Source organism: Sitophilus oryzae, unplaced genomic scaffold (genome assembly GCF_002938485.1).
Source record: "Sitophilus oryzae breed Bouriz unplaced genomic scaffold, Soryzae_2.0 scaffold_1007_pilon_pilon, whole genome shotgun sequence".
NCBI lineage: Eukaryota > Metazoa > Arthropoda > Insecta > Coleoptera > Curculionidae > Sitophilus > Sitophilus oryzae.
The window spans coordinates 1,067,717-1,082,131 of record NW_022145624.1 but is presented as its reverse complement, the minus strand read 5'-3'; the positions used below and the strand labels follow the sequence as shown (position 1 = coordinate 1,082,131).

General features: G+C 34.7%; 1 protein-coding gene across 4 annotated transcripts in view; it reads right to left on the bottom strand.

The window, feature by feature from the left end:
• LOC115891648 (protein artichoke) overlaps positions 1-14,415 on the bottom strand; it is a 296,926-nt gene that overhangs the window by 246,773 nt on the left and 35,738 nt on the right. The window contains exon 1 of one of the 4 annotated variants that reach the window (XM_030912194.1): positions 2,007-2,250. The exons of the other annotated variants lie outside the window; for them this stretch is intronic. The gene's annotated coding sequence lies outside the window, so the exon portion shown is untranslated. Of the gene's footprint in view, positions 1-2,006; positions 2,251-14,415 lie in introns of those variants that run through there. 4 annotated transcript variants of the gene reach the window in all.

Below are 14,415 nucleotides of genomic sequence, written 5' to 3'. Positions count from 1 at the left end.
AAAAATTTTTACTAGCAGACCTTACTGTTGTTCTTTTTAGAACCTCTTTTAGTGCGCGATAATGTACAAGATAGCTTAATAGCCGTAAAAAACTCGTTGCAACTTTATTAGGATATTTTCAACGGGAAAACGGTAGTAATAACCCTTTATGTCCTTTAAGTGCTGTTAAGAATGTGAGTTTTGTTGATATAAACAATAACTGTTTATATATTTATAATTAACTAGCGTGTACCAGCGACTTCGTTCGCGTCGAATTAATCATTTGTAATGGTGATGATAAAGCAAAGCAAGAATTTCCATTAACATACAAACTGGATAAAATTTTCTCGCATTTATGTCAGCATGAGGAAAAAACCATATGGCGATATTATTATATAACTTGGTAATATTTGAGGGGTAGTTTCATCTCGTTGGAATTTCACTTTCGAAAAATCCGTTTGCCAAAAATAAGCTTTTTACGTCAAACATTTTTTTTTTAAGCAAATTTGTGGTTAAGAAATTACCCAACTTTTTGGAACACCCTGTATGATTTTTTAAAAAATTTCAAAATATGTAAAAACACCAAATAAATTATGCTTGTCCAAGCGTTTTCCCGAAAAGCTGATGCTAGGTGTTTTTTATACATTTGACAAAAAATGCACAAACACTTCTGCAAATATCCCAAATTTAGAAATAACTAGTGTGACTACTTCGTTTCAATCGAAGTAGAAAGAATCGGCCTACAAATATGTGGTTGTTTATTCAAAACATTTATTTTTACCTTTAATAAAATGATATCCCTAGATTTTTCCGGTGTGTGTAATTATTGCCCTGTTTGCCGTTCTCCACAGTCAAAAACTATTTTAGATTTCTGGTGCACTCAGCTTGTATTTAACTTGTAGTATATTAAAAAAGTATATGGGCACTTAAAACGGACATTATAAGGAAAGTATAGGTCATTCAACGCTCAATAGAATAACCAAGAAAGACTGTAAAAGAAGAGAGTGTATACGACAAAAAACCCAGGTTAAAGATGTCATCCACAGAGTCAAATCTCTCAAGTGGCAATGAGCAAGTAACCTGGCAAGAAGAACAAACAACAGATGGAGCACAAAAAGCAGTTTAAGCAGAATCGTGACTACTCAATGGTCATATTTTATGAAACACCCTGTATAAATTTATAAAAAATCTTAAAATATGTAAAACAACAAAATAAAATATACGTGTTTAAGAGTTTTTCCGAAAAACTCACCGGTTTTTAAATGAAAAATATTTTAATATTTTAGGGATAGTTTCACCCCCTTAGAATTCGAGTTTCGAAAAATCCTTTCTTATCGAACCTCTACACTCTAAAGTCAATCTGTTTTCCAAAAATCAGCTTTTCACGTCAAGCGCTTTAAGCAGGATAATCAATGACCAGATTTTTCGAAACACCCTGTATACATTTTTAAAAATTCTTAAAATATGTAAAAAAACAAAACAAAATATACGTGTTTAAGCGTTTTTTCGGAAACTTGACCGTTTTTTAAATAAAAAATATTGTAATATTTGAGGGGTGGTTTGGAACTGGAATTTCGAAAAATCCCTTCTTATCGAATCTCTACACCCTAGAATCAACCTGTATGCCAAAATTGAGCTTCTTACGTTGAGTGGTTTGAGCAGGATCGTGATTAATCAGTATATCAGTCACTTAAGGATTTTATGTATTAGTATAGATTTATTTTTGTTTTAAAGTGGGCAACGCTGTGCCGATCAAGCTTAATCAGGCGACTAAAAGTTTATTTCGTATGAACTGTAAATTTTAAGCTTATAGACACTTAAAACTCCTGACATTGATTTTTTATACTTTAGTAACTAATGTAGGTAACTAATATTTGAAAAACCATGGCAAATTTCTTTGACAGAATTTTTTTTCCAACTTCTGAGTCGAGATAAAATTTTTCGTAAAGGTAAATAAATCTTTTTGTACTTTTAAACCCTCCACTATTAAAACAATTAACTTTCCAAGCTCGAAAAAAAGGTCATACCTATACAATATCTTCAGCAAATTACTCAAACATTGTCCAGACTAAAAAAATCACAAAAAAACACTCCCAATCCTCACAACCAATTGAAAAACATCATCGTTTCTAATAAAATTAAACGTCTTTTGTCCGAACCTACGACAAACTTATTCGCGTCAAGCACCGGCGTCGGATATTCTGGTTAAAACCCCGCGCGCGACGGCCGGCGTCGGTTAGCAAGGCGTCGCGACGTGCTGCTGTTGGCGTAGCGAGGCGTCGCGCTGAACTGCGGACCGCTTGGCGCTATATCACTACCGACGGCGGTGGAGATTCTGTTTAACCGCGGTTTGCGGTGAAGGAAGACCAGCAGGAGTCGGTGGTTGACCAGAGGAGAGGCTGGGAGTCGATGGCTACATGATACACACCTCAAATACTACATGTCTACATTAAATGTAATGTAACACATGAAAAGGAAAAAAATTATAAGAAGCGTTCTAACTACAAATCTCGAAGATTCTTCGAAGGACCCAAAGCAGGACCTCGTATCTTTTTTAATGAAATTTTATTATTTTTTAAAAAAAAATTTTGCAATTATTTTCACAAAACTAATTCAAAATATTTTATTCAGAATTTATTTTGAGCATATACAGGGCACAACAATAAGACGAAGTTTTTTGCCCGAACTTTGTAACACCCTGTAGGATGCAGCAGCTGTAGTAGCTATTGCTAAATCAAATCACATTGTAGCCTCATCTTTTGTGAGCATTTTGCTGATTTTTTGATCAATTTCTGAATATTTTTCAAAACGTAACACGACGATAAAATTGCATTATCGTCTAGTATAAAAAATAACCATTTTCTCAAATTTTAAACTACACCATTAAAAAATCATTTTGGCTTGATCTCGTCAAAATTATCAGCGATTGTCATTCTTTGCCGTCCACGACGCCTTTTTTTCGTTCGCGTGGTACTTTTGCTAGACACCAAACAACACGTTGCACTGAATAATCATGAATTTTAAAAATGCTGGTAGAGCGCTCGTATACACTGTTTGTTATGGGAAATCTCTGGGGTAATTTAGATAGGGACATGTCGATATTCGTAATCCAATTTGTTCTGGTTTTCCACCGCGAGGGAAACGTGTACGATTTTCCGCAAAGCCGCACTTTTCTAAAGTTTTTCCGCCGAGTTTCCCCCGGAGTTTATGCCGTTTTCTAACTCGCAAACAAGGTATTCAGATGCCCGAGGAGAGAACTAAAAGAAAGCCAGACGAAAATGTTCGTGGATGTTTTTTTTTCAAATTGGTTTACGTGATATAATTTATTGATATTACAATGTTACAAGAATTTACATATTCTCGTACTACGTTATTCCTTGAAGAAAAATTACATTAATAGAGTATCAATGATAATATAGTACTAAAGTACTATAATAATATAAGTAAGGTCGAAGTTTGTAAATATATAAGTTTGTCGAGAAAAAATTGAGCTCTGCATGTTTTGCATAAAGATCTGTTTCTAAGGAACTGAACTTGTCAGTGGCTAGAACTGTTTATTATGCATTTTTTGAATCGCACCTCAGGTATGCCCTTCCATTCTGGGGTACGTGCTGTGCGACTCAATTTGACCGCATTTTCAAGCTCCAGAAGAGAGCTGTTCGATATTCACTGGGACTAAACAGCAGAACTCATTGCCAGGACCTTTTTAAAAAATTAAAAATATTAACTCTTCCTTCCTTATTTATATTTCAATCCGTTTGCCTAATACGTAAGCATGTATCAGCTTCTCAAGAAAGGCCATCTCACACTTATCCACTCAGGAACGCGGAGCAAGATCTTTATCTACCTACCCACGCTCAGAGTTAGTTAAAAGTTCAATATTATACAACTCGAAAAAAATGCACAATTACCTGCCATTTGAAATCAAATCTATAACATCATTTTCCTCATTTCGCAAAGCATTGAACTCTAATTCTTTCTACGCCGTAAATGAATTATATTTTGAAAATCGTATTTGATCTTGTACACACTGGTCTAATGTTTGCTATTTGCTATATTTACTAATGACATCGAAATAAATTTATATAGAGGTAATTGATATTTACTATTAACTATCTAAATATTTTTGAATATTATTTTTATTTTTTTGTTCTTTGACATTGTAAGCATTTCTAAATGTTTATTTTAAACAATAAGACTGACAATATTATTTGTGTAATGTTTGTTTGTGTACCTTGTTTGTTTACTTTGTTTGTTTAGTTTACTTTTGTCTACAAATTGAAAAATGTTTTGACAATAAAGGCATTTATTTAAAAAGAGTAACCAAATATCTACTCCCCAGCTCCCTAACTTTTTATTCTGTAATCCGAATTTTATGATTATGGTATCAGTATGAAGATAAATTTATTGGCATTATTTTTTATTATTTATACCGGGGTAAATCGAACCGTTGTTTTTTGCAATAAATTCAAAAGGCCCTGTGGAAAAAACGAGACGGGCCTTTTTGGATAAAAAACACTTTCCTGCAAAATTCTAAATCCACATAAAATTTCCTACAAATAATGAAATATTCCTATATCTCTGATATAACTACATCGAAAAATCCAAGGAAAACAGGAAGTATTCCAATAATTCACTGGAAAACTGGCGTCTAAACCCCAACTTGACACGGACATAATGGAAAAACACACAGTCCGCTTCCTTCTGAACATATTAATTTCCTGATAGAGGGGCGTGCCAAGCCTTCTTACCCCCCATTCGAATAGAATTACCCTTGCTTGGTAAAATAATGTGGCGAAAAACGTAAGGTTAAGGTGTGAACTGGCCATAATTTATAGATGGGAAAATTTAACAAGGGAAAATCACGTGTTTTCTGTTTGTTTTAGATGTTTTAGGCGATAATTTGTTTTATGGCTTTGCTGTATACCTACAGGGTGGTCCGAACTGTATTCCGAAAACTTCGGCAGCATATTCTGCAGATAAAAATAAGTAAAAAGGTTCGTATAAATGTATGGGTACGAACATAGTGGAGGCAGGTTTCTGCTTTCCGGCAACCAGCGCCGTCTCTGGGGACCTATTCTTGACCACATATCGCTCACATCTCGCATCTCCGAAAAAGCCATATAACAATACACGTTATGCGTAACTTTGCGTATATGCCGTGTATTGTTATATGGCTTTTTCGGAGATGCGAGCAGGGTTCGGAAGTAGTTAATTAAGAGGAAATTTACCTGATTAACTAACCTAACCATATCCAAACGCCGCTCCCGCACATAGGGGTATTTGGTCTATAAACCTGGCCAAAAGTGAAATATTTTTATTTTCATTTTTTATCTTAACTGAATACAAATCTATAAATACTAAATGTAAGCGCGTTTATTAGTTTTTTTAAGTTGTTAGTTGACTATCAAATAAATAATATATTTCAATTATAAGTATGAATTATCTTGAGTGTATTCTGAATATTTCTAAGATTATAAAATAGTGGAATTGTTTGTAGTGCTTTTTTGCAAATTGTTTATAATAACTGCCATCATGGATACAGAGCCAGCTGGCAAGTCCTGTTTTATGCCATATTTTTCTTTTGAAACGTTTCCTTCTATTCTATTTCTTTATAATGTTTTATATTTAAAAAATCAGAGGCATTTTTATAAGGTGTAAGACTATTCGGCAATATTCCGCATGGAAATTAGTATCCGTTCAATGCTTAAAGTCTCCAGCTTTGGAATATGTACAAAAATCTTGCCAATATTTGCCACTGCCAAAAAAACATTGATTTAAATAGATTCTTAAAAGAAATAGTATTTACCCTATAACACCCATCCTCGCTCAAATATCGTCTATAATATACAAATTACTTTCTTGTTCTAGCCATGTTCTAGCATCCTCATCCAATTGCTTGGTTTTGCACAGAATGGCCCTATTTGATCGGTGGAAAGGGTTTCAGAGTAGAGGAGAAAATATTGTGTAGGAAAAACAAAATGGGGTTCCATATTAGCAACCTCTCCTCTAATTAATAATTAATATTACTAGCAAAAAAGCAAAAAAAATCATAAAACATAATTTTGGCCAACTTTTAGTTCTTAATACCCTCTGTGCGCCGTCGGCTCGTCCAAAAGCAGAAATAAATAAATTTTCGTTCCGGTAAAAGCGAGAACGCCGATGAACGCTGGTTGACGGTGCCTGCCTGCTTTCACTGTGAACTAGCCGATTTGATAACACGCTTTAATTTTTCAAGGTTATAAGCACGAGGCGGAGCGGCGCGGCGCTACGATGTACCCATATACAGGGTGTCCCAGAAATAAGTGCAAGTATTTTAACTTAACTGGTAGTATAGTTCAACCCCAGAAACACGCCTATGAGGTTTTTGTCTCAATAATTTTTTTTAGAAAATTCGGAATTTTTTGAAAATTTTTTTGGAATTTTTTTTAGTTTTTATTAAAAAAAAATAATTTCTTGATAATATGGCAACATAGGTAGTAGATTAAAGTTACAAGAAAGAAAATCCAGAAAAGATCCAGTGGTTCTCAAAATTTTAGCAAAAAATCATTTTTTTTTTTAAATTTTTAAAATAAAATAACTCCGTTATTTTGGACTTATTTGAAAAACGATACAGAGAAAATATGTTTCTTTTATCGAGATCTACCACCCTTTAAAATACTTGCACTTATTTCTGGGATACCCTGAAAATTTAACAAGGGAAAATCACGTGTTTTCTGTTTGTTTTAGATGTTTTAGGCGATAATTTGTTTTATGGCTTTGCTGTATACCTACAGGGTGGTCCGAACTGTATTCCGAAAACATCGGCAGCATATTCTGCAGATAAAAATAAGTAAAAAGGTTCGTATAAATGTATGTCCTAAAATGCTTATATAGTTTCGGAGATACAGGGTATAAAAGTTTCATTTTTATTTCGATTTTTTCCAAACAATTTATGAAGTAACGTCAATATTTAGATGAAAATTGGTGCCTGGATGTTTTTTTATATGAGAATTTTATGTCAATATGACTGCTACTTGTAGAGGGCGCCACCTACATATGTTTCAACTAGTTTGAGAAGTAATAACTCTTCGTCCGTACCTGTATAAAACTACTGAGTAAAAAAATATACATTTACGAAGTTTTTTACGTAAAACATGTCTCTTGGTAAAAATCGCTACGAATAATGGTTCTCGAGATATTTGGAATCGAAATTATCAATACCTGTCATCATTGACATAAATTAAACATGTGTCGACTAAATAGTTATTAGACTGAAATCATAAATTTCAAATGTTTTTGTGGTAAAATGTTCAATAGAAACTGTTTTATCATCATTTTTTCTTAGAAAAGTTTATGATTAATTTAGAAAAATCAAAATTTCTCAAATCTATTATTTCACTCAAGTAACTATCTACTCAACGTGTTTATTTTTTGTCAATAATGACATGTATTGACTATTCCCATTCTAAATATCTTGAGAACGGTTGCTCGTAGCGATTTTTACCAAGAAACATTTTTTACGTAAAAAGTTTCTCCAGACGTTCTTCGACACCCGGTGTACACTCCAAGAAACCTCCTGAAAATATTAAATTACAGCCTCTTCTGATATTCCTTCTGAAAATAATTGACTGTCTAAATACTGTTTGTTGTTCTTTACCGAACTTTCTCCAGTTTCAGTTTCTGCAGGAGTTTTAGGAGTTTAACAACTGTCCGTGGCAGGATTAAGCGTAAAGCAGGCCGATATTTATAGGTCAATATTTCGGGAAACGTCTAGCTCTGGCGATACGTTTCCTGCAAAGCGCAGCTTTAATGCAGCCGCTTGAAAAATTCCTGCAAATGTTTTTATCGAATTTCGAAGTACATGGAATTGAGAGAAATCATATTTCTTTACTTCTTTTAAAGAAATACAGAGCTTCCTTCTTTTCAGTTTCACTCAGTCCCAGGCATTTTTCAACATATTACATATTGGATATATAAGCTAAATTTTACATCATTATAAGTATAATGATGTAAAATAAATGTATTAAATAATGATAAGTGTAAGATGGCCTTTCTTGAGAAGCTGATACATGCTTACGTAATAGGAAAACGGATTCAAATATAAATAAGGAAGAAAAAGTTAATATTTTCATTTTTTAAAAAAAGTTCTGGCAATGAGTTCTGCTGTTTAGTCCCAGTGAATATCGAACAGCTCTCTTCTGGAGCTTGAAAATGCGGTCAAATTGAGTCGCACAACACGTACCCCAGAATGGAAGTGCATACCTGAGGTGCGACTCAAAAGTGCACAATAAACAGTTCTAGCCACTGAGAAGTTAAGCTCCTTAGAAACAGATCTTAATGCAAAACAGGCAGAGCTCAATTTTTTCGACAAAGCTTCGATATGCATGTCCCATTTTAAAGAATTGTCTACAACAAGCCCTAAGAATTTTACAGATTTTACGACGTCATTGGTGGTGTTGTTAAGTACAAAAGACTGCAGCGAGTTTTTATACGACAAAGCTTTAGTTTTAGAAATGTTGAGACTCGGGAGGTTCGAATCGCACCAAGATTTAATAGTCATTAAGTCATTTCATATAATCCTATGAAGTGCCGTGACGTCCTTGTTGTTCCAAGTGAAGCTAGTGTCGTCCGGAAAAAGACATATTTTGCCACTGATGTTTATGTTAGCAATATCGTTAATAAAAAGAAGAAACAAAATAGAGCCTAGTACTGAGGTTTGTGGTACTCCACATTCTATTGGCTTGCTAGAACACAACGTGGTATCCACCCTCACAAGTTGACTTCTGTTGCTCAGATACGACTTAAACCATTCGAGAGATGTTCCCCTGAACCCATAGTGCTGAAGTTTATTAATTAGGATCTTATGATTTACACAATCGAACGCCTTAGAAAAATCACAGAAAATTGTTGCTGTAGAATGATGGTTGTTTAGGCTAGAGTAAACTTTATTAAGGAGGGAAAATATAGCGTCATTTGTGGACTTGTTGCTTAGAAATCCAAATTGATATTCAGTAAGTATTTTGTACTTAAACAGAAAAGATACCAGCCTTCTTTTAACCAACCTTTCTATGAGCTTAGATAGCGTTGGAAGGAGTGCAATTGGGCGATAGTTAGAAGCTTCATCTTTGTCTCCTCTTTTATGCAGAGGAATGATTATTACCGTTTTAAGACATTTTGGAATAATACCATTTTGGAACGACATGTTTATTAAAGTTGTTAGGTGATTCAGAGTGCTTTCTGGCAGATTCAAAAACATTTTTAACGTTAGCCGGTCGGTCCCAGAAGAGGATTTATTTTTGATGGTATTAATTGTACTGCGAAGCTCTTCTAAAACTACGGGCGAAAAAAAGAAACTGTGTAAGTTTACATTATCATTAGAGAGATAAGAAAGTGGATCATGAGAAGGACATATGGTATTAGTTAAGTTTTTCGCTACATTTACAAAGTAATCGTTAAGGTTCTCAGGTGAGGTAGAGATAGTGCTAGACGAAGAAGCTTTGTTTCTCAATTCATTCACAACAGACCATGTTCCTTTAGCAACATTACCAGAATTGACTATTCTCCTATTATAATAAAGGTCCTTAGCGGCTCTTATGAATGGAATGAAAATAAGTTCACTAGACGCACTAGACGCAATTTACTTCTGTATATTAACGCTACAATGTTTAGAAAAAATAACTATTTTATTTTGTAGCACGTTCTTCCAGTGGCGAAATACCCATAGGATTTTTTTTAATACATTAGATCTATACGTTGGCGGTGATTAAATTCCCTCTCCCATACAATCTACAATCTACAACACCAACAGAAAACTACGTAAATCTGGCAACAGTGTACCTGTTCCGAATGAAGAATATTTCTTTTAGTAGTATTTTCCAGCGGCAAATCGCCGACATCTTTCAGGATCCCCGCCCGTCTACGTCTGACGGAATTTGTCCCTTGTTTGCTTCTTTTTGCCTAAGTTTATTGGGATCGTTTGGAGACAGAGGCCTGCGGGAAATGTCGCCCGTTCCAGATAAAAGGATGGAATTGGGGCCTAATATACACAGGCACGAGGTTGGAAGAGAAATAGTAGCGAGGAAATGGGAGGAGCGAGGATATCAAGATTTTTGCCATTTTTTTCTCGACCTTTTTGATGGACGAATAATAAAATGGACTTATTTGTTTGTTTACTGTTGTTTGTTTGTATATACATGGAAGAGCAGGCTACTAGTAACATAGCAAGTTTTCGGACGAATTTGCGTTTACCCGATTGCGTTCGTACTCGAGATTCACTGCCGGCTAGTCGGCTGGTCAGGAAGTAGGCAGTTGCAGTTGTGCTTGGACGGGTCGGTCGTGACAGACTAGGAATACGACGCGAGGAATGCCGAGTATGTATTATTTACATTTTAATTGTTTACCTTCACTTAAGGTAACATTTAAAATAAAAATACTTAAATATTTATTATTCGAGTGCGTTTACAAGCCAAAACTAAAAATAAATAAATTCTCTAAACCCAAAACCCATTTCCAAAATTAAAAAATATATCAATAAAATTAAAAAAAATAAAATATTACTCTAAATAAAAAAAGTTATAACAAGTGTTCAAAAAAGACCACCTTCTTGTGCTAGACAGAAGCCTAGGCGGTCGTAAAATCCCCGTCTGACATTAGCTAACGTATTAGGGCTAATAGTTTGGAAAGCCTCTCCTATTTTTACTTGATGCTCATCCAGATTATTAGCCCTATTATGACCATACACTTTGGTAGAAGAAGAAGTTGATTAACTCCTTCTTCTACATATTTAAAATCTAGTCGATAACAAATGTGACTGTTAAAAAAACTTCTAAATACAAAATTCATGTATAAATAATACTATACATCTGGGTTGAAACAATTTCATATGCTTTATATGCTCCATACGGTTGATGTCACCGATTTCCTTAACAAATCCAGTGGATCCAAATAAAACTATACCCTCTCAATTGCCGTATATCCCGTTCCTCCCTGATTTATTCCCGGATCTGGATAGCCCCAGGTCTATCTCCATTCGATGTGTCGTCATTCTCGAACGACAGGGATACAGGGAACGAAGTCCTGTTCGCTGAGGGGAATCCCTGGGGACGTTTGTCGATGCGAACGTCGAAACGTCGATGTTGTCGCTGCAGGCCGTTGAAAAGCCACAAGCGTATCGGAGTTATGGTAATTTCTGTTAGTGTTTTGGATAAACTGGACAAATTTGAGAAATAGAGTTTATTGCTTGGAACTAACCTCTCTGGAAAACCGTCTCAGATACTGGCTTTTGTCTAGGCCCTTAGATTGTATGATGAGTTTGAGATGAACCGCCTATTTAGAAATATAGACATATTTTTTTAAATTCAAAATATTCATTTTTAAGACACTCTGTATACATAAATAAAATTATTGATTTTTAAAATATTATTCACAAACTAGAGAGAGGGAAATCAGGCGACGACCAGAGATGATAGTTGTTAAATAATAGCTTTTAGACTACCATTCGAGACGCATTGATGTTATTTTGGTTCATACGTTTTGTAACAAACAATGTTATTAAAGGAAAAGTAAATGTTTTCTCAGTATTTAACTATTGTTAACTAAAGAATATATTTTATTTTTCTTGATGTGATTCTGTTCTAAAGCTTTTCTTTTATTTATTTGATCTAACAAAGATATATAAAATGTGTAAAAATAAATATAATACATTTAAACAGTAAAATAAGCATCATAAATATGCTAATAATTCTCACAAACTCCATTTCATCAAATCGGCTAAAGTGAGTGGATAGCACTGAGGGGAGGGATGATAAAAACAAATAGAACTAGAGATTAATCCAGGAAGCTCCTCCATTAGATTTCTCTTCTCTCTCTCTCTCACTCCTACCTTCTCACTCTCACACTGAACCGAATTTATACTCCCAACTTTTAATACAACTTTCTAATTGGATCTGGCCTGGTTCACATTCCGTATGCAGCGTAGGCCGTCGAAATGGGATAAGGCCTACTAATCCTGGTCCAGGCCGGAATAAAGTTTGGAGTTTTTGAATTAAAAGCTTGTTCTAGAGGTGTTTTTTGTTTGTTCGAGAAAAGGAAAAGTTCGAAAAGGAATGGAGAAAGGGACAAGATAAATTACGGTTGGTTTGTTTAATTTATGGATGCTAAAAATAATCTTCTTCAATTTTTTTTATATTAAATAATTTTAATATTCTCTCCCGTTAGCTCTGCGTGGATATTTCAATTTAAAATAATACAAGCGTCAAATTTTAATCAGAATTTGGCTGATTCAGAAACATCAGTCGAATTCAATCTGTTTCCTGGATATCCAGACCATTTCCCTGACCTTTCCCATTTTAGGATATCGATCACTCTCTTGATTTTTAAAACCTCTCCAAACTTTACGAAGTAAGTTTTTGACAAGCAACATATAGAAAGTAATATTTTGCGTTGAAAATGCATTGTTTTCTAGAATCTTTTGATGTTTGGAAAATATCGAAGTTCGAACAGTATAATAAATAATACGATGACATGTCATATTCCATATGACATAATTTATTTTATCACAGGATTGCAGTTTTTTATTATTTAATTCTTCCAACAATCTATAAATCTTTTCAAGATAATCTCTGACCTTACAACCCTTCTTATAACTTTCCCCGCCCCTTTAAATTCAGGGGAAGAATTCCATCCCCTATAGCACAAATCATCTCCCAGAGACATCTCCAAGCCGAGTCTTTGTGTGGAACGTTTCATACAAACTTTAGGAAATAATATCAAATCGAACAAACTCGCTTTTCAAACTATTCAAGGTAAGGGAATGAGGGCAGAGATGAACAATCAGTAGCCAGTGACGTGGTGTCAAACTTGTATTATACAATATTCTGGAATGAAATTTTAACAGATAAATGTTTATAAAAATATATGGATGATATTTATTTCAACTGGTTTTCGATATAATCATGGAGACGGTTTTTTTTTTCAAAGTTTACAGTTCATACCAAAAACAGTTTTTCTTTATCTAATACAGTATTATGATGGCCTAAATAGTTTGTTTATAGTCGAGGGACAACAAGAGGGACAGCATGTGCGGACAGACGCTCCTGGGGTAAATATTTGTCCTCGTGCCTGCTGTCAATGGCGTTTGTTTTAGAGGGACCACGGGAGGGCATGTTAAAGGGACCACTTCCTGCCGATCGCCCGATAAACGGATGTCCTGCCTGTGGACCAATTAGTGGCCAGAGAAAACGGTTTTGGAAAAAAATAGGTGGTGGTTTTTGCGGTTGTAAAACTTGGAAAATAAGTTTGTTATAATAATGCTTTTATTTATTCACTATTCTAATAAAGAATATGCATTCCTTCGGAAACTCTCTATTTATTTATCTAGTAATGCTAAAACACTCTATTTGAAAGTCGATTAGAGAAAATAGTATGATTCATAAGCAGGCGATGTAAATATTTGTGATCAGGTAAAATTGTGATGTAAGAGGAGACTTAGCTTGCCGGCGGCGGGTCAGTGTAGTAGACGGGCCGGCCGGCTGTTGTGTTGTGTTTTGTCACAGAGCTGACATTTTGGGGTTGCGAGTCTTTTTACTATAAAAGTTGCATGTACTGTAAGGCAACGGATCGTTTGACCATTGAGAAGAAAACCTCTTGTGACGTCTTTCCTTCGAGGTTGGTCTTGAGAGTTGAGTCCCTTGTCTTCTCGATTGACACGATGCGGCGTTGGGGTAGTGAGGGACACCAATTAGCCTATTGGATTGGGATGCGAATCTGTTTAGCGGCAGATTTGCGTCCGGGGGAAGCCCCTATACTATTTCAGGTGACACTAGCTAGTTGTTGAAGATTATTAACTAATAAATCCGAATAATATTTGAATTAGATGGAAGATATAGAATGGGATATATTGAATAGAATGTCAGTGATGTCAGTGGCTAGGGGGCGGAGTACCCCCGGGTGAGTTTTACTATTTAACTATAAATTTTATCGAGATCAGTAAATGTTTGTTTTGTTATTTTCATGTACAATGAGAGAGTGCTTGCCAATGACCAACTAAATGGATATTTGAGGTGAATTTGAATTTGCGTTTCAAGCCCCAGATATAAGCGATTTTATACGGTTATGAAATGTTTTGTTTCTCAATAGGGTTTCCGAAACCGGAGCTGTTTTTCGTCTGTCAGTACTTTGACAGATACTGACTAATTTTTGTTCAATGGTGGTGAAGTTGATCAATCAGAAAGCAAGGGATGGTTTTTCAAAGTAAAATGGATAAAAAATAATAAATAATAATAATAATATGACCTTATTCCAATCATTTTGTGTCCACGGTAATTTAGATTTTGCCCAATTGAAGAGATTTTTCTTTTGAATTTCTGTCAGTAGCGGTTTTTCTTTGGCCTAAATAAGAATTTGTATCAATAATCTTCAGGTAATTGATTATCCACACAAAATAAAATTTACCTT